General features: G+C 37.8%; 1 non-coding gene across 1 annotated transcript; it reads left to right on the top strand.

Moving 5' to 3' along the window:
• The first annotated feature begins 16,070 nt into the window (after nucleotides 1-16,070).
• Nucleotides 16,071-16,178, top strand: LOC112780490 (small nucleolar RNA R71). Its single transcript, XR_003191323.1, has one exon. It is a non-coding gene; the product is annotated as a small nucleolar RNA R71 (small nucleolar RNA).
• Nucleotides 16,179-20,454: the final 4,276 nt, after the last annotated feature.

Here is a 20,454-nt window from a genome sequence, read left to right as displayed (position 1 = left end):
CAGAATGAAATTAAACATGAAAAACTAAGGTTAAATAAACAATGCATGCAAGAACACGTTTTTGAAAATTTTTCAGGAAAACAAGGACATGCAAGACACCAAACTTAGAAGTTTGTATACTAGGGACAATAACAATTTGAAAATGTATATGAAAAATAACAAAAGACACAAAACAAGAGAATTTAAAGATCAGACCCAATAAAATCACCAAGAACGACTTGAAGATCATTGAAGAACCTAATGCATATATTCAAAAAATACAGGAACATTAAAAAATTAAAAACATGCAAGACACCAAACTTAAAATGTGACACTAGACTTAAACAAGAAACATAAATTAATTTTTTTTATTTTTGTGATTTTATTAAAAACATTTTTTTTTGTATTTTTCAAAAATTATTTGGTAAAAAGAAAGATAAGGAATTCAAAATTTTTAATGAGAATTCCAAGAATCATGCAATGTTAGTCTAAAACTCCGGTCCAGGATTTAGACATGGCTTATTAGCCAGCCAAGCTTTCAGTGAAAGCTCCGGTCCAAAACACTAGACACAGCCAATGGCCAGCCAAGCTTTAGCAGATCATTACGTTCAACAGCAAGATTGATAGAAATCAACAAGCTCTTGTGATGATAAGTTGAAACCTCGGTCCAAAAGATTAGACATGGCTTCACAGCCAGCCAGACTTCAACAGATCATCATGAAACTCTAGAATTCCTTCTTAAAATTCCGAAGTCATAGAATAATTTATTTTTTTGAAAATTTTTCGAAAATAAAAATAATAAAAACAAAAAGCTTAAAATTAAAATAAAATTACCTAATCTGAGCAACAAGATGAACCGTCAGTTGTCCAAACTTGAACAATCCCCGGCAACAGCGCCAAAAACTTGGTACACGGAATCGTGATCGCACACTTTTCACACAACTCCGTGCAGCTGACCAGCAAGTGCACTGGGTCGTCCAAGTAATACCTTACGTGAGTAAGGGTCGATCCCACGGAGAATATTGGCTTGAAGCAAGCTATGGTCATCCTTGTAAATCTCAGTCAGGCAGATTCAAATGGTTATGGAATTTTGATAATTGAAATATAATTAAAACAGAAAATAAGATAGAAGCACTTATGTAATTCATTGGTGGGATTTCAGATAAGCGTATGAAGATGCTTTGTTCCTTCTGAACCTCTGCTTTCCTATTGCCTTCATCTAATCATTCATACTCCCTTCCATGGCAAGCTGTATGTTGGGGGATCACCGTTGTCAATGGCTACCGTCCGTCCTCTCAGTGAAAATGGTCTAAATGCGCTGTCATCGCATGGCTAATCATCTGTCGGTTTTCACTCATGTTGGAATAAGATCCATTGATCCTTTTGCGTCTGTCACTACACCCAACACTCGCGAGTTTGAAGCTCGTCACAGTCATCCCTTCCCAGATCTTACTCAGAATACCACAGACAAGGTTTAGACTTTCCAGATCTCGGGAATGGCCGACAATAATTCTAGCCTATACCATGAAGGTTCTAATCTTAGATTAGAAACCCAAGAGATATGCATTCAAGCTCGTTTTCAGGTAGAACGGAAGTGGTTGTCAGGCACGCGTTCATAGGTGAAAATGGTGATGAGTGTCACTAGTTCATCACATTCATCATGTTAAAGTGAGAATGGATATCTTAGAGAAGAAGTAGGCATGAGTTGAATAGAAAAATAATAGTAATTGCATTAATTCATGAAGAACAGCAGAGCTCCACACCTTAATCTATGGGGTGTAGAAACTCCACCATTGAAAATACATAAGTGAAAATAGGGTAGACATGGCCGAGTGGCCAGCCTTCCATGGAGGTCTCAGAACATAAAAACTACACAATGTGTTCCAGAGATGATCTGAAGATGAAAATACAATAGTGAAAAGGTCCTATTTATAATAAACTAGTAACCTAGGGTTTACAGAAATAAGTAATTAATGCAGAAATCCACTTCCGGGCCCACTTGGTGTGTGCTTGGGCTGAGCATTGAAGCTTTCACATGTAGAGACTTTTCTTGGAATTAAACGCCAGCTTTGGTGCCAGTTTGGGCATTTAACTCCAGCTTTTATGCCAGTTCTGGCGTTTAACGCCAGAATAGGGTAGAAAGTTGGCGTTTAAACGCCAGTTTGCGTTATCAAATCTCGGGAAAAGTATAGACTCCTATATATTGCTGGAAAGCCCAGGATGTCTACTTTCCAAAGAAATTGAGAGTGCACCAATTGGGCTTCTGTAGCTCCAGAAAATCCATTTCGAGTGCAGGGAGGTCAGAATCCAACAGCATATGCAGTCCTTTTTCAGCCTCTGAATCAGGTTTTTGCTCAGGTCCCTCAATTTCAGCCAGAAGATACCTATAATCACAGAAAAATACACAAACTCATAGTAAAGTCCAGAAATGTGATTTTTATTTAAAAACTAATAAAAATATAATATAAAGTAACTAAAACATACTGAAAACTACCTAAAAATAATGCCAAAAAGCGTATATATTATCCGCTCATCAGCGCCGTTGCCGGGGATGCAATTGAGTGCTATCTTTTGGTTGTTGTAAATATGTTGATAGTATAAATATCTTACTTCTTTGGTTGTTTGTTTGTTTTTGTTAATATTTAAATTCTTTTTTTTCTTGTTTACTCATGTCTTTTGCTTTTATTTCCTACTTTCTCTATGAGCTATCACCCTTGTTGTTTGGAACTTGGTTGTAAGTGTTTTGTAGGGTATGATGAATTCCAATTGGGATTGCTTCATGGAGTGAGAGAATCAATTTAGGGAGGAACCAATTGCGTATGAGCAACACTCATGGCTAACACCTCCTTTGTACTACAACGAGCCAAGCCCTCCCCTATGTGAATATCAAACCCATGGATATGAGAGATACCCCATACACAATCCTCAACCGCCAAACCTTCAAGCACTACCCTATACACCTCCATGGAATCAAAATATTTATACACCTTGTTACCAACCATATGAACCATCACTCCCTTATACAGGACCTCAATACCCTCACCTACATGATACACCTTCCCACTATACAATCTTTCTCCCACTCTTTGAACCTTCTTTTCCATCAAAATGTGATATTTTCTAACCCTTGCCCCAAGAACAACAAGACCTTCAAGCATTCTTCCAAGAGCAAAAAGGGTTCCGAAGGACACAAGGGGAATTCATGGCTATCATAGCCGAAGCGGTGAACCGCTTAGCCTCACTGCGCTCAAACAATCAAGACATTGCCCTTGTGGAATGTGAAGGAGCAACGAAGAAGTGTAGAGAGGAGGAAAACGTGGAGCCTCAAGAGAAAGAAGAAGAGCTAGGACAAAAATTGCAACATCAGGAGGAAGGTAGAGATAGTGTACCGGAAGAGGTAAATGGAGAGTTGAGGAAATTTGATCAAGAAGTGGATTGCATCAACAATGATTTTTTGTCCACCTTGGTCAACCTCCTCAATGATCTTGAGGAACCTTCCACTCTTGTGTTTGAGAGAGAAAGGGAAGAGCTAGAAGAGAGTGGTGAGCAAGAGGTAATCACCTAAGAAGTGGAAGCTTCCATGCAAGGGCTTGATAGGATAACTCCACCCCAAGGACAAATTGAGTGGGTAACAATAACCTCAATGAGCTTCATAGGCCCGCATCAATTTGCTCCCTTGGAAACGGATTATCAACTAAAGGTGCTTCTTGGAGTGTTAAATGGTGAAAGATTGGGTGTTAGTTGCCAATGGAATTTAAAGCACAATAGGTACAAGGTCCAATTGGGAGGATCACAAGGTTTCATTGGGCGCGTCAATGGTGATTCAAGAGGTTGTTCATCTAAGGGTACAAGTGAAAGTCAACAAGAGGATGATAAAGAAACCAAAGTGTGGGATCCGAGCATACAATTCTACAACCAAGAATTTTGGTTCCCAATCATTTGCTTGAGGTTGCTTGAGAGCTTGATGTACTTTGTATGGGATCCCGGAGGATTTCTAAAGAGCAAGCATGGTTAGCAACTCAAGGATGGATGGAAGCACAAGCCTCCTTTATGTGAGCTTCAACCAAGAGTCCAAGTTGAGGACTTTAAACCAAAGTGCTAGGTAGGAGACACTCCACCATGGTAATATCCTTTCAATCCTTCTTTCTTTTACTTTTTAGTTATTGAATTTTGTCACTTTACTTAGCTTAGTTTGATTAGATTCTATGTTGAATTTAGTTGAATTTTATGTTTGATCATGTGTTTTTAATGAATGATATGTTTTGGGCTTGAAAAACTTTGATTGATATCATGGTTGGTGCCTTAGAGGCTTTAAAAATTTTGCAGAAATAGTTCTGTACGTGCGCACAGCCTCGTGCGTACGCACAGTCCCCCTATTTTTCACAATCTGTGCATGCACACAGTAGTGTGCGTATGCACACCCGTTGTAACACGCTCTATTCGCAGCGCTCGCACCCTCTATGCACGCGCACCCCACCCATTTTCATTCTGTGCGCGCGCACGCTCGTCTGTGTGTACGCACACATGGTCATTTTACTATGTTAAAAAAATCATTTTCTATGCGTGCGCACAACCCTGTGCGCACGCACACTTCTTGACACCCTCTCTGCCAGCAGCGCTCGCACATCTTGTACGTATGAACGCCCCCAATTTTCGTTGGTGTGTGTATGCACACTTTGCTGTGCGTATGCACGGGTTGCATTCTAAGCGTTAATAAGAAAGGGTGCCCTGTTCAGCCAGCACTCTTCCTCTCTCTCTTCTCCTTGCTGTTGCTGCTTCTTTCTTCTTCTTTCTTCTTCTTTTTCTTCTTTCCTTCCTCTCTTTTTCCGGTGAAACTCCACCGTCGTGAGCCTCGTAGTGGCTAACACAAGTGCCACTGTTGCATATCCCTTTCTTTTCCATTTTTCATCTTTTTAATTTTCTTGATTTAATCTTCTTTGTTATGTTTAGTTGCTTCCTTAATTTATGTTTTCTTTAGTTAACTTTGGTAATTTAGCTTTACTTTTGCTTAATTGTTTGTTTGTTGAATTGCAAGTGTTCTAATTTTTGACTTATGGGTTGTTCATGCTTGAAATTTTGGCTTGAATTGATGAATATGTGCACCGCATACCATGTGTTTGTTTAAATGCCTGAATGAACTTTTTGTTTAATTCATATGTTGTCATGACCATATGTGTTAGACCATATCCTTGTTTGGCGTTCTAATCAAGAATTGTGCACTTTTGAATGATGATGATGTTATTTGGGATTGAAATTTCAATAATGTACATGTTTCTTGCTTTGAGTTGCTAGCACCAAATTGATATGAAAAGTGACATTTGACTTCTTTTTTGGTGCAATTTTTAACAAGTACATATTGAATTTAGTGAATTGAATGGAATTGCTTGTTCATCATGGTTTTTAAGTCAATACAATCACATCATAAGGTATTTGCTCCTTGTTAATGCTTTGCATTTGTTTGAGTTGACTTGACTTGATTTTTTATCAAGACTTGTCACTTTTTGTAGCAAGCACCTTCCCATGTGATTATTGCCTTATTCTTAAGGATGAATAAGTAGTTTCTCTTCATCATTGCATTGGTTATTGTTTGTTGTGCAATTTTATATAAATTTTGCTCTTTCACTTGTATACCTTCAATATCCAATATTTCCTAAATTCAATTCACTCTTGTTGTAATTGCCTAAGCTTGCTTCTGTTTAATTGATGCTAATCTCTTAGTTTCATCTTAGACCATTTAACTAAGGAACTCATTATTACTTGTGATTGTGTGGATGCCATTTTAACCGGCCGTTGCGTGTATTCTAACCGCGCACATAATTGGAAAATACACATGGATAATCCATTTTCATCATACCACACCACTATGTAAACTTCCTCAATTAGATGCTTATTTACATAACCCTTTACCTTTATGTGCTACTTGCCCTATGCTTCCTAATTATACTTTATTCATTCTTTTTGAAGATGAGACCTGAGGCAAGGAGCCGGGAGAGGAGGAAGAAACCTTGGATGGAGCTGTCGAGCATACATTGGACTTGGCAATTTCCACACAACCCAAACCCCCGCATCCGCCAACCAGGTGGAGGAACTTAGAGACACCCTCCCCGGATCGTGTTCGTGCACGGAGGACCGTGCAACGCTTAAGTGTAGGGGAGAATTCGTCATTTTGGGGCGTAAACTTTCTTTTCTGAACACTTCGCACTTTATTTTTGTTTCTTTTTATTATGTTTCTTGTAGATATTTAGAGTGCTTTTGATTGTTGCATTGCATTTTCTTCTCGTATATATATCTTAGCTTATGCATACTTTATTTCTAGTTATTGCATGTTGCATTTTTGCATCTTTTTCTTAGTATATATTTTATAGATAGAAGTTGTGATTGGGTGATATGAATAGTATATCACCTAGTTCAATTTTGTCCTAATTGTTCATGTTAATTTTTTCTTCTTGAAAATTAGGAAAGAACTAGGAAATTTTGAATTTTGCATCCATCACAACATCATACATACATATAGGAAATAATTTTGGTGAAAAACAATAGAAATTTTCAAGAATTTTGTTTTTAGGGCATTCTATTGAATTGATTTGAAAAATTGTTTTTAAACTTGCTTGAATGATTTTTGTGGAACATAGAAGAGAGAAAGAACAAATACCTTGTGAGTTGTTAAGCTTATATTGAGTGGTTACAATTTTTAACCACTATTTTTGTTCATTGTGTGCTATGCTCCTTCTATGATTGTGATCTTGGTTTTGCTTGGTTCTTTATTTCCAATATTTGATGTTTGAATGCATTTAGCATGATTGAGGCCATCTTTGAATTAAACTTACTCACCCATATAGCCTTACCTTTGCATCTACCTTTGTTAACCCCTTTGAGCTTTTTAATCCCCTTTGTTCAAATTATAACCACATCAAAAGCCTAAGCGTAAAACCATAGAATGACCTTGAATTTCATCTTTGATTAGCTTAGGATGAGGTGTGTGTGTCGTTTAAGTGTGGGGAAAATCTTGGGAAACATTGGTAGTGAATGAAAATATTTAATTTGGGTATTTCGTTGAAAATTTTGGAAAATGGGAACAATCATGTATGAACTACCAAAACCATATGCATTTTACTCTAAAAAAAAAAACACAAAATACATCATCATCATAAAAAGGGGATGAAAGTTACCCCTAAGAAAAATGAATAAGAGATGCATATGTGCTATGATTGAAAAAGGCATACATGAGTGTTTGTGAAAAAGAAGTGATGGAAGGTTAGGATTGCATTTTGTTTTTATTTGGTTGATATAGGTTGAGTTGGATACTTAAACTAATCAAAGATTCAATCATTTTAGTCCACCTGGCCATATCTACTCCACCTTGACCCTAACCCCATTACAACCATATGAAGTCCTCATGATAATTGCATTCATGCATCACTTGTTGTTGATTGTTAGATGAAAAGCAAATCCGTGAAAACATGATTAGAGGAAATTTGAGTGAATTGACCCTAGACACGGAGTGATTAGAGTGTATACACACCTAGTGAGGGTTCAATTACTCAACTCTATGTTTCCATATCTCTTACCATGTATTCTTGTGAGTTGCTTCATTTTGATGTCTTGAATCAATTCTTTAGATTTTGGTTGCATTGGATCATTTCCTTGCTTAGCCCTATTTGTATATATTTGCTTGAGAATTTGATTTTTTGTTTTCACCAATTTCATATAGATACTATAGATAGATATATAGGTATAGATAGTATATACATACTTGCATACATATAGGTAGTTTTTAATAAGTTGATTACCCCTTTTTGATTATTCTCCTTGTTGGTTTAGCATGAGGACATGCTATTGTTTAAGTGTGGAAGAATTGATGAGTCCATATTTGATGGTATATTTTGACTCAATTTGGATAGATTCTAGCACATGAACTCACACTTAAGCACCAAAATAGCATACTTTTGTGTTTTGTCCTCAAATTGATCCTAAATGTAAAAACATGCAATTTTGTGCTTGAAATGAGCAACTTAATTCCACTTTATCCCATTTGATGCCATGACATGTTTGCTGAGTGATTTCAGACTTTGTAGGCAAGAATGGATAGCCAAAAGTAGAAAAAAGCATGTACAAGAGAGAAAACATGAAAAAAATAAGGAAAAGCACACACAGCGAAGTGTGCGTGTGCACAAGTACTTGTGCTTACACACAGGTCAACATTCAGCCAAGTGTACGGACGCATACATCTATGCGTCCGCACAGGTCCCTGCACGTGATTTCAATAATGAAGCACGTGTTTCTCGAATTCTGAGGCCTCTTGGCCCATTTTGGAAGGCTTGAATGCTGAATTGGAATGCTATATCAAGGGGGATTGAAGCCATATGAAGGCATTAGAGTAGAGGTCACATTTTTACAATTTTTTAGCATAGTAATTAGGAGTAAGAGTAGTGTAGATAGTAGAATTCTCTCTTAGGGTTTACTTCATCTTCAATGTAGTATTTTATAGCAAGCTTTGATTTTGGATTTTGCTTCTTTAATTGTAAGTACTCTTTAATTCCTTTTTAATTACATTGTCTTTATTTTCAATTTCCTTTGGTTCAAGTTACTGTGTTCATATTTGCAATTTTGAGTTTCTTGAAGTTTTGGTTGATGAATTTTATGTTTCATGCTTCCTTTATGTTTGATTGCTTGTTTATGTTTGGTTTTGTTGATAGTTGGTTGTAGTTTTCCATTTTACTTTGTAATTTTCCATGTTTTACTTTTATGCACACAAGGTGTTTGTGAAAATGTCAACTTTAGATTTTAAGTAGATTTCCACACCTTGGCTTGGGATTTGAGTTTCTAGGATACTAGTGTCATAATGTCCGACATTTAGTGGTAATTCTTGGGTAGTTAGTTGACTCTTGTTTCCATTGACGCTAGCCTTTTATCAACTAGTTTGGTAAGTTGGCTAGGACTTATGGATTAAGGTCAATTATGCTTGCTTGACTTACTCCTCGATGTTTGGGGTTAACTAGGTGAGATTGACTCATCATAATTACCATAGTTGTGGTTATGGCAATGATAGGATTCTTAGACTCTCATTCCCAAATCAAGGCTTTCATTGCATTTATAGCATTTTCACTAGTTTTGATCTTGTTTTCTCTTTACTTGCATCAATTCCCAATTTTGATCATTGCTTAGTTCTTTAATTTTTTAGTTCTTTTAATCTTTTATTCTTTGATTGCAAAGCCCTTTTTGCCTCTACAACCGAAAGCGTAACACTTCCAATTGCATCCAAGGGAGAACGACCTGAGGTTTAACTACTCTCAGTTTATATGTTTTAAATGTGAAAATACTAAACATTGATTGAGAGAATTATTTGTTGGTCTAGGCTATACTTGTAACGAACCTATATATATGTGGTGCACGAAATTGTGATCTCAGGCAACGGCGCCAAAAACTCTGCACGCCCGTCTTAATAAATCATTTTTCATTCACAACTTCGATACAACTAACCAGCAAGTGCACTGGGTCATCCAAGTAATAAACCTTACGTGAGTAAGGGTCGATCCCACAGAGATTGTTAGTATGAAGCAAGCTATGGTCCCCTTGTAAATCTCAGTCAGGCGGATATAAAATAGTTATGGAGTTTTCGAACATAAATAATAAATAGATGGAAAATAAGGATAGAAACACTTATGTATATCATTGGTGAGAATTTCAGATAAGTGTATAGAGATGCTTTCGTTCCTCTGAACCTCTGCTTTCCTGCTGTCTTCATCCAATCAGTCTTACTCCTTTCCATGGCTGGCTTTATGTAAGGACATCACCGTTGTCAATGGCTACTTTTTATCCTCTCTGGAAAATAGTCCGATGCGCTGTCACTGCATGGCTAATCGTCTGGAGGCATCACCCTTGTCAATGGCTGCATCCCATCCTCTTGTGAAAATGGTCCAAATGCTCTGTCACAGCACGGCTAATCATCTGAGGTTCTCGATCATACTGGAATAGGATTCACCCTCCTTTTGCGTCTGTCACTACGCCCAGCACTTGCGAGTTTGAAGTTCGTCATAGTCATTCAATCCCAGAGTCCTACTCGGAATACCACAGACAAGGTTTAGACTTTTCGGACTCTCATGAATGCCGCCATCAATCTAGCTTATACCACAAAGATTCTGATTAAGAGATCCAAGAGATACTCATTCAATCTATGGTGGAACAGAAGTGGTTGTCAGGCACGCGTTTGTGGGGGAATGATGATGATTGTCACGTTCATTACATTCAGGTTGAAGTGCGAATGAATATCTTAGAAGCGGAGTAAGTTGAATTGAATATAAAAACAGTAGTACTTTGCATTAATCTTTGAGGAATAGCAGAGCTCCACACCTTAATCTATGGAGTGCAGAAACTCTACCGTATGAAAATATATAAGTGATAATGGTTCAGGCATGGCCGATTGGCCAGCCCCCATGAAAGTCTAAGATAGCATAAAACTAATCAAAGATGTCTAATACAATAGTAAAAAGTCCTATTTATAATAAACTAGTTACTAGGGTTTACAGAAGTAAGTAATTGATGCATAAATCCACTTCCGGGGCCCACTTAGTGTGTGCTTGGGCTGAGCTTGAATGTTACACGTGTAGAGGTCAATCTTGGAGTTGAACGCCAGTTTGTAACGTATTTCTGGCGTTCAACTCTGGCTTGTGACGTGTTTCTGGCGTTTAACTCCAGACAGCAGCGTAGAACTGGTGTTCAACGCCCTTTTATGTCGTCTAAACTCGGCTGAAGTATGGACTATTTTATAATTCTGAAAAGCCCTGGATGTCTACTTTCTAACGCAATTTGAAGCGCGCCATTTTGAGTTTTGTAGCTCCAAAAAATCCACTTTGAGTGTAGGGAGGTCAGAATCCAACAGCATCAGCAGTCCTTCTTCAACCTCTGAATCTGATTTTTGCTCAAGTCCCTCAATTTCAGCCAGAAAATACCTGAAATCACAGAAAAATACACAAACTCATAGTAAAGTCCATAAATGTGAATTTAACATAAAAACTAATGAAAACATCCCTAAAAGTAACCAGATTCTACTAAAAACATACTAAAAACAGTGCCAAAAAGCGTATAAATTATCCGCTCATCACAACACCAAACTTAAATTGTTGTTTGTCCCCAAGCAACTGAAAATCAAATAGGATAAAAAGAAGAGAATATACTATAAATTCCAAACTATCAATGAAACATAGCTCCAATTAAATGAGCGGGACTTGTAGCTTTTTGCCTCTTGAATAGTTTTGGCATCTCACTTTATCCATTGAAGTTCAAAATGATTGGCATCTATAGGAACTCAGAGTTCAGATAGTGTTATTGATTCTCCTAGTTCAGTATGATGATTCTTGAACACAGCTATTTTATGAGTCTTGGTCGTGGCCCTAAGCACTTTGTTTTCCAGTATTACCACCGGATACATAAATGCCACAGACACATAATTGGGTGAACCTTTTCAGATTGTGACTCAGCTTTGCTAAAGTCCCCAATTAGAGGTGTCTAGGGTTCTTAAGCACACTCTTCTTTTGCTTTGGACCTTGACTTTAACCGCTCAGTCTCCAGTTTTCACTTGACACCTTCACGCCACAAGCACATGGTTAGGGACAGCTTGGTTTAGCCGCTTAGGCCAGGATTTTATTCCTTTAGGCCCTCCTATCCACTGATGCTCAAAGCCTTGGGATCCTTTTTATTTACCCTTGCCTTTTGGTTTTAACGGTTATTGGCTTTTTGCTCTTGCCTCTTGGTTTTAAGAGCTTTTGGCTTTTTCTGCTTGCTTTTTCTTTTTTTTTTTTTGCCCATATTTTTTTTTCTGCAAGCTTTGTTCTTTGCTGCTTTTTCTTGCTTCAAGAGTCATTGTTATGATTTTTCAGATTATCAAATAACATGTCTCCTTATCATCATTCTTTCAAGAGCCAACATATTTAACATTCTTAAACAACAACTTCAAAAGACATATGCACTGTTCAAGTATTCATTCAGAAAACAAGAAGCATTGTCACCACATCAATATAATTAAACTAAGTTCAAGGATAAATTCGAAACTCATGTACTTCTTGTTCTTTTGAATTAAAACAGTTTTCATTTAAGAGAGGTGATGGATTCATAGGACATTCATAACTTTAAGACAAAGTTACTAAATACTAATGATCATGTAATGAAGACACAAACATGGATAAGCACTTAACATAGAGAAAATGGAAAATAGAGAATGTAAGAATAAGGAATGAGTCCACCTTAGTGATGGTGGCGTTTCCTTCTTGAGAAACCAATGATGTCCTTGAGCTCTTCTATGTCTCTTCCTTGTCTTTGTTGCTCCTCCCTCATTGCTTTTTGATCTTCTCTTATTTCATGAAGGATGATGGAGTGCTCTTGATGTTCCACCCTTAATTATCCCATGTTGGAACTTAATTCTCCTAGGGAGGTGTTGATTTGCTCCCAATAGTTTTGTGGAGGAAAATGCATTTGAGGCATCTCCGGGATCTCATGGTGATGAGTTTCATGCGTCTCTTGAGATCCATGAATGGGCTCTCTTGCTTGCTCCATCCTTTTCTTAGTGATGGGCTTCTCTTCCTCAATGGGAATGTCTCCTTCTATGAAAGCTCCAGCTGAGTAACATAGATGGCAAATAAGATGAGGAAAAGCTAGCCTTGCCCCAGGAGAGGGCTTTTCGGCTATTTTGTAGAATTCAAGGGAGATGACTTCATGAACTTCTACTTCCTCTCCAATCATGATGCTATGAATCATGATGGCCCGATCCACAGTAACTTCAGATCGGTTGCTAGTGGGGATGATGGAGTATTGGATGAACTCCAACCATCCTCTAGCCACAGGCTTGAGGTCCAGTCTTCTTAATTGAACCGGCTTGCCTTTGGAGTCAATCTTCCATTGAGCTTCTTCCACACATATGTCCATGAGGACTTGGTCCAACCTTTGATTAAAGTTGACCCTTCTAGTGTAGGGGCGTGTATCTCCTTACATCATAGGCAAGTTAAACGCCAACCTCACATTTTCCAGACTAAAATCTAAGTATTTCCCCCGAACCATTGTAATATAATTCTTTGGGTTTGGGTTCTTACTTTGATCATGGTTCCTAGTGATCCATGCATTGGCATAGAACTCTTGAACCATTAGGATGCCGACTTGTTGGATGGGGTTTGTTAGAACTTCCCAACCTCTTCTTTGGATTTCATGTCGGATCTCCGGATACTCATTCTTCTTGAGCTTGAAAGGGACCTCGGGGATCACCTTCTTCTTGGCCATAACATCATAGAAGTGGTCTTGATGAGCTTTGGAGATGAATCTTTCCATCTCCCATGACTCGGAGGTGGAAGCTTTTGTCTTCCCTTTCCCTTTTCTAGAGGATTCTCCGGTCTTGGGTGCCATCAATGGTAATGGAAAAACAAAAAGCTTATGCTTTTACCACACCAAACTTAGAATATTGCTCGCCCTTGAGCAAGAGAAGAAAGAATAGATGAAGAAGAAGAAGAAAATATGGAGGAGAGGGGGGAGGGGTGTATTCGGCCAAGAAAGGGAAGAGAGGGTTGTGTTGTGTGAAAATGAAGAAGAATGGAGGGCTTTATATAGGGAAGGGAGGGGGGGTAAGGTTCGGCCATAAGGGTGGGTTTTGGATGGAAAATTGATTTTGAATTTTAAAGGTAGGTGGGGTTTATGAGGTAGGTTTATGGGGAAGAGTGGATGGATGTGAGTGGTGAAGTGGTTATAGGGAAGAGAGATTGAGGTGATTGGTGAAGAGTTTTGGGGAAGAGTGTTTATGGGATTATGTGAAAGAGGGGTGAGAAGAAGTGAGTGGAGGTAGGTGGGGATCCTGTGGGGTCCACAGATCCTGAAGTGATCCTGTGGGGTCTACAGATCCTGAGGTGTTCAAGGATTTACAACCTTGCACCAAATTAGGCATGCAAAATGCCCTTGCACACAACTCTGGGCGTTCAGCGCCAGATTGGTGCTTGTAAAGGGCGTTGAACGCCCATTTGTTGCCCATTTCTGGCGTTGAACGCCAGAACCATGCTTGTTCTGGGTGTTCAGCACCAGCTCTTCTCCAGGGTGCAATTCTGGCGTTCAAACGCCCAGATGCTGCCCATTTTGGGCGTTCAGCGCCAAAACCATGCTCTGTTCTGGTGTTGAACGCCAGCCAAATGCTTCTTACTGGCGTTTAAACGCCAGTAAGGTCTTCCTCCAGGGTGTGATTTTTCTTTTGCTGTTTTTTATTCCGTTTTTAATTTTTATATTTATTTTGTGACTCCACATGATCATGAACCTAATAAAACATGAAAGAACAATTAAAATAAATTAAAATTAGATAAATAAAAATTGGGTTGCCTCCCAACAAGCGCTTCTTTAATGTCAATAGCTTGACAGTGGGCTCTCATGGAGCCTCACAGATGTTCAGAGCATTATTGAGGCTCCCCAACACCAAACTTAGAGTTTGGATATGGGAGTTCAACACCAAACTTAGAGTTTGGTTGTGGCCTCCCAACACCAAACTTAGAGTTTGACTATGGGGGCTCTGGTTGACTCTGTAGTGGGAGAAGCTTACTGTGCCTCTTTTCCATGTTTACAGAAGGATGTCCTTGAGTTTTAAACTCAAGGGAGTCCTCATTCAATTGAAGGACTAGTTCACCTCTGTCAACATCAATCACAGCTCTTGCTGTGGCTAGGAAGGGTCTTCCAAGGATGATGGATTCATCCTCATCCTTCCCAGTATCTAGGATTATGAAATCAGCAGGGATGTAAAGGCCTTCAACCTTTACTAACATGTTCTCTACTTGTCCATAAGCCTGTTTTCTGGAATTGTCTGCCATCTCTAATGAGATTTTAGCAGCTTATACCTCAAAGATTCCTAGTTTCTCCATTACAGATAGTGGCATGAGGTTTATTCCTGACCCAAGATCACATAGAGCCTTCTCAAAGGTTATGGTGCCTATGGTACAAGGTATTAGGAACTTTCTAGGATCCTGTTTCTTCTGAGGCAATCTCAGTTGATCCAATGCATTTAGTTCATTGGTGAACAGGGGAGGTTCATCTCCCCAAGTCTCATTACCAAATAAATTGGCATTCAGCTTCATAATTGCACCAAAGAACTTGGCAACTTGCTCTTCAGTAGCATCCTCATTCTCTTCAGAAGAAGAATACTCATCAGAGCTCATGAAGGGCGTAAGGAGGTTCAATGGAATCTCTACGGCCTCTAGATGAGCCTCAGAGTCCTTTGGTTCCTCAGAGGAAAACTCCTTATTGATCATTGGACGTCTCAAGAGGTCTTCCTCCTTGGGATTCACGTCCTCCCCTTCCTCTTTGGATTCGGCCATGATGGTTATATCAATGGCATTGCACTCTCCTTTTGGATTTTCTTCTGTATTGCTTGGGAGAGTACTAGGAGGGATTTCAGTGATCCTTTTACTCAACTGGCCCACTTGTGCTCCCAAATTTCTAATGGAAGACCTTGTTTCATTCATGAAACTCACAGTGGCCTTAGATAGATCAGAGACTAAGTTTGCTAAATTAGAGGTATTTTGTTCAGAGTTCTCTGTCTGTTGCTAAGTGGATGATGGAAAAGGCTTGCTATTGCTAAACCTGTTTCTTCCACCATTATTAAAGCCTTGTTGAGGCTTTTGTTGATCCTTCCATGAGAGATTTGGGTGATTTCTCCATGAGGGGTTATAGGTATTTCCATATGGTTCACCCATGTAATTCACCTCTGCTATTGCAGGGTTTTCAGGATCATAAGCTTCTTCTTCAGAAGATGCCTCTTGAGTACTGTTGGATGCAGCTTGCATTCCATTCAGACTCTGAGAAATCATATTGACTTGCTGAGTCAATATTTTATTCTGAGCCAGTATGGCATTCAAAGTATTAATTTCAAGAACTCCCTTCTTCTGAGGCGTCCCATTGCTCACAGGATTCCTCTCAGAAGTGTACATGAACTGGTTATTAGCAACCATGTCAATGAGTTCTTGAGCTTCTGCAGGCATTTTCTTTAGGTGAATGGATCCACCTACAGAAGTATCCAATGACATCTTAGCTAATTCAGACAGACCATCATAGAATATATCCAGGATGGTCCATTCTGAAAGCATGTCAGAAGGACACTTTTTGGTCAGTCCTTTGTATCTCTCCCAAGCTTCATAGAGGGATTCACCTTCTTTCTATCTGAAGGTCTGAACATCCACTCTAAGCTTACTCAGCTTTTGAGGAGGAAAGAACTTGGCTAAGAAAGCCTTGACCAGCTTATCCCAAGAGTTCAGGCTATCCTTAGGTTGAGAGTCCAACCATACTCTAGCTCTGTCTCTTACAGCAAAAGGGAAAAGCATGAGCCTGTAGACTTCAGGATCTACTCCATTAGTCTTAACAGTATCACATATCTGCAAGAATTCAGTTAAGAACTGAAAAGGATCTTCAGATGGAAGTCCATGAAACTTGCAGTTCTGCTGCATCAGAGAAACTAATTGAGGTTTAAGCTCAAAATTGTTTGCTCCAATGGCAGGAATAGAGATGCTTCTTCCATGTATATTGGAATTAGGTGCAGTAAAGTCACCAAGCATCCTCCTTGCATTATTATTATTTTCGGTTGCCATCTCCTCTTCTTGTTCGAAAATTTCTGAAAGGTGCTTGCTGGATTGTTGTAATTTAGCTTCTTAGTTTCCTCTTTAGAGTCCTTTCAGGTTCTGGATCTGCTTCAACAAGAATATTCTTGTCCTTGCTCCTGCTCATATAAAAAAGAGGGATAGAAAAATAATAATAATAGGGGCCCTTTTTACCACAGTATTGAGGTCCCTGTGTGAGTAGAAGAAAAGAAGAAGAAAAAATTCGAACACAGATGGAAGAGGGGGTTCGAATTTGGGTGAGATGAAGTGTTAGTAGATGAATAAATAAATAGAAGGAGATAAAAGAGAGAGAGAATTTTCGAAAATAATTTTTGAAAAAGAGTTAGTGATTTTCGAAAATAGTTTTTGAAAAAGGTTAGTAATTTTCGAGAATTAAAATCAAAAATTAAAATAATTAGTTAATTAAAAAGAAATTTTGAAAAAGAGGGAAGATATTTTCGAAAATTAGAGAGAGAGGGAGTTAGTTAGGTAGTTTTGAAAAAGATAAGAAACAAACAAAAAGTTAGTTAGTTAGTTGAAACAAATTTGAAAATCAATTTTGAAAAGATAAGAAGATAAGAAGTTAGAAAAGATATTTTAAAATCAAATTTTTGAAAAAGATATGATTTTGAAAAAGATAAGATAGAAAGATATTTTTGAAAAGATATGATTGAAATTAGTTTTGAAAAAGATTTGATTTTTAAAATCACAATTAATGACTTGATTCACAAGAAATCACAAAATATGATTCTAGAACTTAAAGTTTGAATCTTTCTTAACAAGTAAGTAACAAACTTGAAATTTTTGAATCAAAACATTAATTGATGATGTTATTTTCGAAAATTAGGAGATAAAGATAAGAAAAATATTTTTGAAAAATATTTTTAAAATTTTCGAAAATAAATAAGAAAAATGAAAAAGATTTGATTTTTGAAAAAGATTTTGAAAAAGATAAGATTTTTAAATTGAAAATTTGATTTGACTCATAAAAACAACTAGATTTTAAAAAGTTTTGAAAAAGTCAACTCAAATTTTCGAAATTTATGAGTGAAAAAGGGAAAGATATATTTTTTTTATTTTTGAATTTTTAATGATGAGAGGGAAAAACATGAAAAAGACTCAATGCATGAAAATTTTGGATCAAAGTATGTGATGAATGCAAGAACACTATGAATGTCAAGATGAACACCAAGAACACTTTGAATGTCAAGATGAACATCAAGAACATATTTTTGAAAAATTTTTAATGCAAAGAAAACATGCAAGACACCAAACTTAAAAATTTTTCATGTATAGACACTATGAATGCAAGAATGCATATGAAAAACAAGAAAAGACACAAAACATGAAGACATCAAGATCAAACAAGAAGACTTACCAAGAACAACTTGAAGATCATGAAGAACACTATGAATGCATGAATTTTTTGAAAAATGCAAGATGAATATGCAATTGACACCAAACTTTCAACTTGACTCAAGACTCAAACAAGAAATATGAAATATTTTTTATTTTTATGATTTTTTTATTTTTTTGGATTTTTGTATATTTTTTTTCGAAAAAACATATAGGAAAAAGAAAATAAGGATTTCAAAATTTTTTTAATATGAATTCCAGGAATCTTGTATTCTTAGTCTAAAGCTCCAATCCGAGGGTTAGGCATGGCTTAATAGCCAGCCAAGCTTTAGTATGTAACTCAGACATGCCACGGCTGACATTCCAATTAACTTGCCTCTATGCTGATGGTTGGAAGCCCCTATCCAAAAGAATTAGACATGGCTTTACAGCCAGCCAGGCTTCAACATGCTTCATGAAACTCTAGAATTCATTCTTAAAAATTCTGAAGAAAAATATATTTTTGAAAAGATTTATTTTTTTTTTCGAAAACAGATGAGAAATTTTTGAAAGGTTTTTGAAAAATTTTTGAAAATAAAACAAAAAGAAAATTACCTAATCTGAGCAACAAGATGAACCGTCAGTTGTTCAAACTCGAACAATTCCCGGCAACGGTGCCAAAAACTTGGTGCACGAAATTGTGATCTCAGGCAACGGCGCCAAAAACTCTGTACGCACATCTTAATAAATCATTTTTCATTCACAACTTCGATACAACTAACCAGCAAGTGCACTGGGTCGTCCAAGTAATAAACCTTACATGAGTAAGGGTCGATCCCACGGAGATTGTTGGTATGAAGCAAGCTATGGTCACCTTGTAAATCTCAGTCAGGCGGATATAAAATAGTTATGGAGTTTTCGAACATAAATAATAAATAGATGGAAAATAAGGATAGAAACACTTATGTATATCATTGGTGAGAATTTCAGATAAGTGTATAGAGATGCTTTTGTTCCTCTGAACCTTTGCTTTCCTGCTGTCTTCATCCAATCAGTCTTACTCCTTTCCATGGCTGGCTTTATGTAAGGACATCACCGTTGTCAATGGCTACTTTTTATCCTCTCTGGAAAATGGTCCGATGCGCTATCACTGCATGGCTAATCGTCTGGAGGCATCACCCTTGTCAATGGCTACATCCCATCCTCTTGTGAAAATGGTCCAAATGCTCTGTCACAGCACGGCTAATCATCTGAGGTTCTCGATCATACTGGAATAGGATTCACCCTCCTTTTGCGTCTGTCACTACGCCCAGCACTTGCGAGTTTGAAGTTCGTCATAGTCATTCAATCCCAGAGTCCTACTCGGAATACCACAGACAAGGTTTAGACTTTTCAGACTCTCATGAATGCCGCCATCAATCTAGCTTATACCACAAAGATTCTGATTAAGAGATCCAAGAGATACTCATTCAATCTATGGTGGAACGGAAGTGGTTGTCAGGCACGCGTTCGTGGGGGAATGATGATGATTGTCACGTTCATCACATTCAGGTTGAAGTGCGAATGAATATCTTAGAAGCGGAATAAGTTGAATTGAATAGAAAAACAGTAGTACTTTGCATTAATCTTTGAGGAATAGCAGAGCTCCACACCTTAATCTATGGAGTGCAGAAACTCTACCATATGAAAATACATAAGTGATAATGGTTCAGGCATGGCCGAATGGCCAGCCCCCATGAAAGTCTAAGATAGCATAAAACTGATCAAAGATGTCTAATACAATAGTAAAAAGTCCTATTTATAATAAACTAGTTACTAGGGTTTACAGAAGTAAGTAATTGATGCATAAATCCACTTCTGGGGCCCACTTGGTGTGTGCTTGGGCTGAGCTTGAATGTTACACGTGTAGAGGTCAATCTTGGAGTTGAACGCCAGTTTGTAACATATTTCTGGCGTTCAACTCTGGCTTGTGACGTGTTTCTGGCGTTTAACTACAGACAGCAGCGTAGAACTGGTGTTCAACGCCCTTTTACGTCGTCTAAACTCGGCCAAAGTATGGACTATTATATATTTCTGGAAAGTCCTGGATGTCTACTTTCCAACGCAATTGGAAGCGCACCATTTTGAGTTATGTAGCTCCAGAAAATCCACTTTGAGTGCAGGGAGATCAGAATCCAACAGCATCAGCAGTCCTTCTTCAACCTCTGAATCTGATTTTTGCTCAAGTCCCTCAATTTCAGCCAGAAAATACCTGAAATCACAGAAAAACACACAAACTCATAGTAAAGTCCAGAAATATAAATTTAACATAAAAACTAATGAAAACATCCCTAAAAGTAACCAGATTCTACTAAAAACATACTAAAAACAGTGCCAAAAAGCGTATAAATTCTCCGCTCATCAATATGTATTTTGATTAATTCTAGATCGACAATAGTCCACTCATCAAATACCACACCGAAGGATACACCTCAAAACAAAGGAGACAAAAAACCCCCAAATACTGAAATTTTGGAGGCCATCCGTGAACAACAGA

This window comes from Arachis hypogaea, chromosome 19 (assembly GCF_003086295.3).
Source record: "Arachis hypogaea cultivar Tifrunner chromosome 19, arahy.Tifrunner.gnm2.J5K5, whole genome shotgun sequence".
In the NCBI taxonomy this organism is placed as follows: domain Eukaryota; kingdom Viridiplantae; phylum Streptophyta; class Magnoliopsida; order Fabales; family Fabaceae; genus Arachis; species Arachis hypogaea.
Note: the sequence above shows the minus strand (reverse complement) of the source record. Positions and strands in the feature narration are given on the sequence as shown.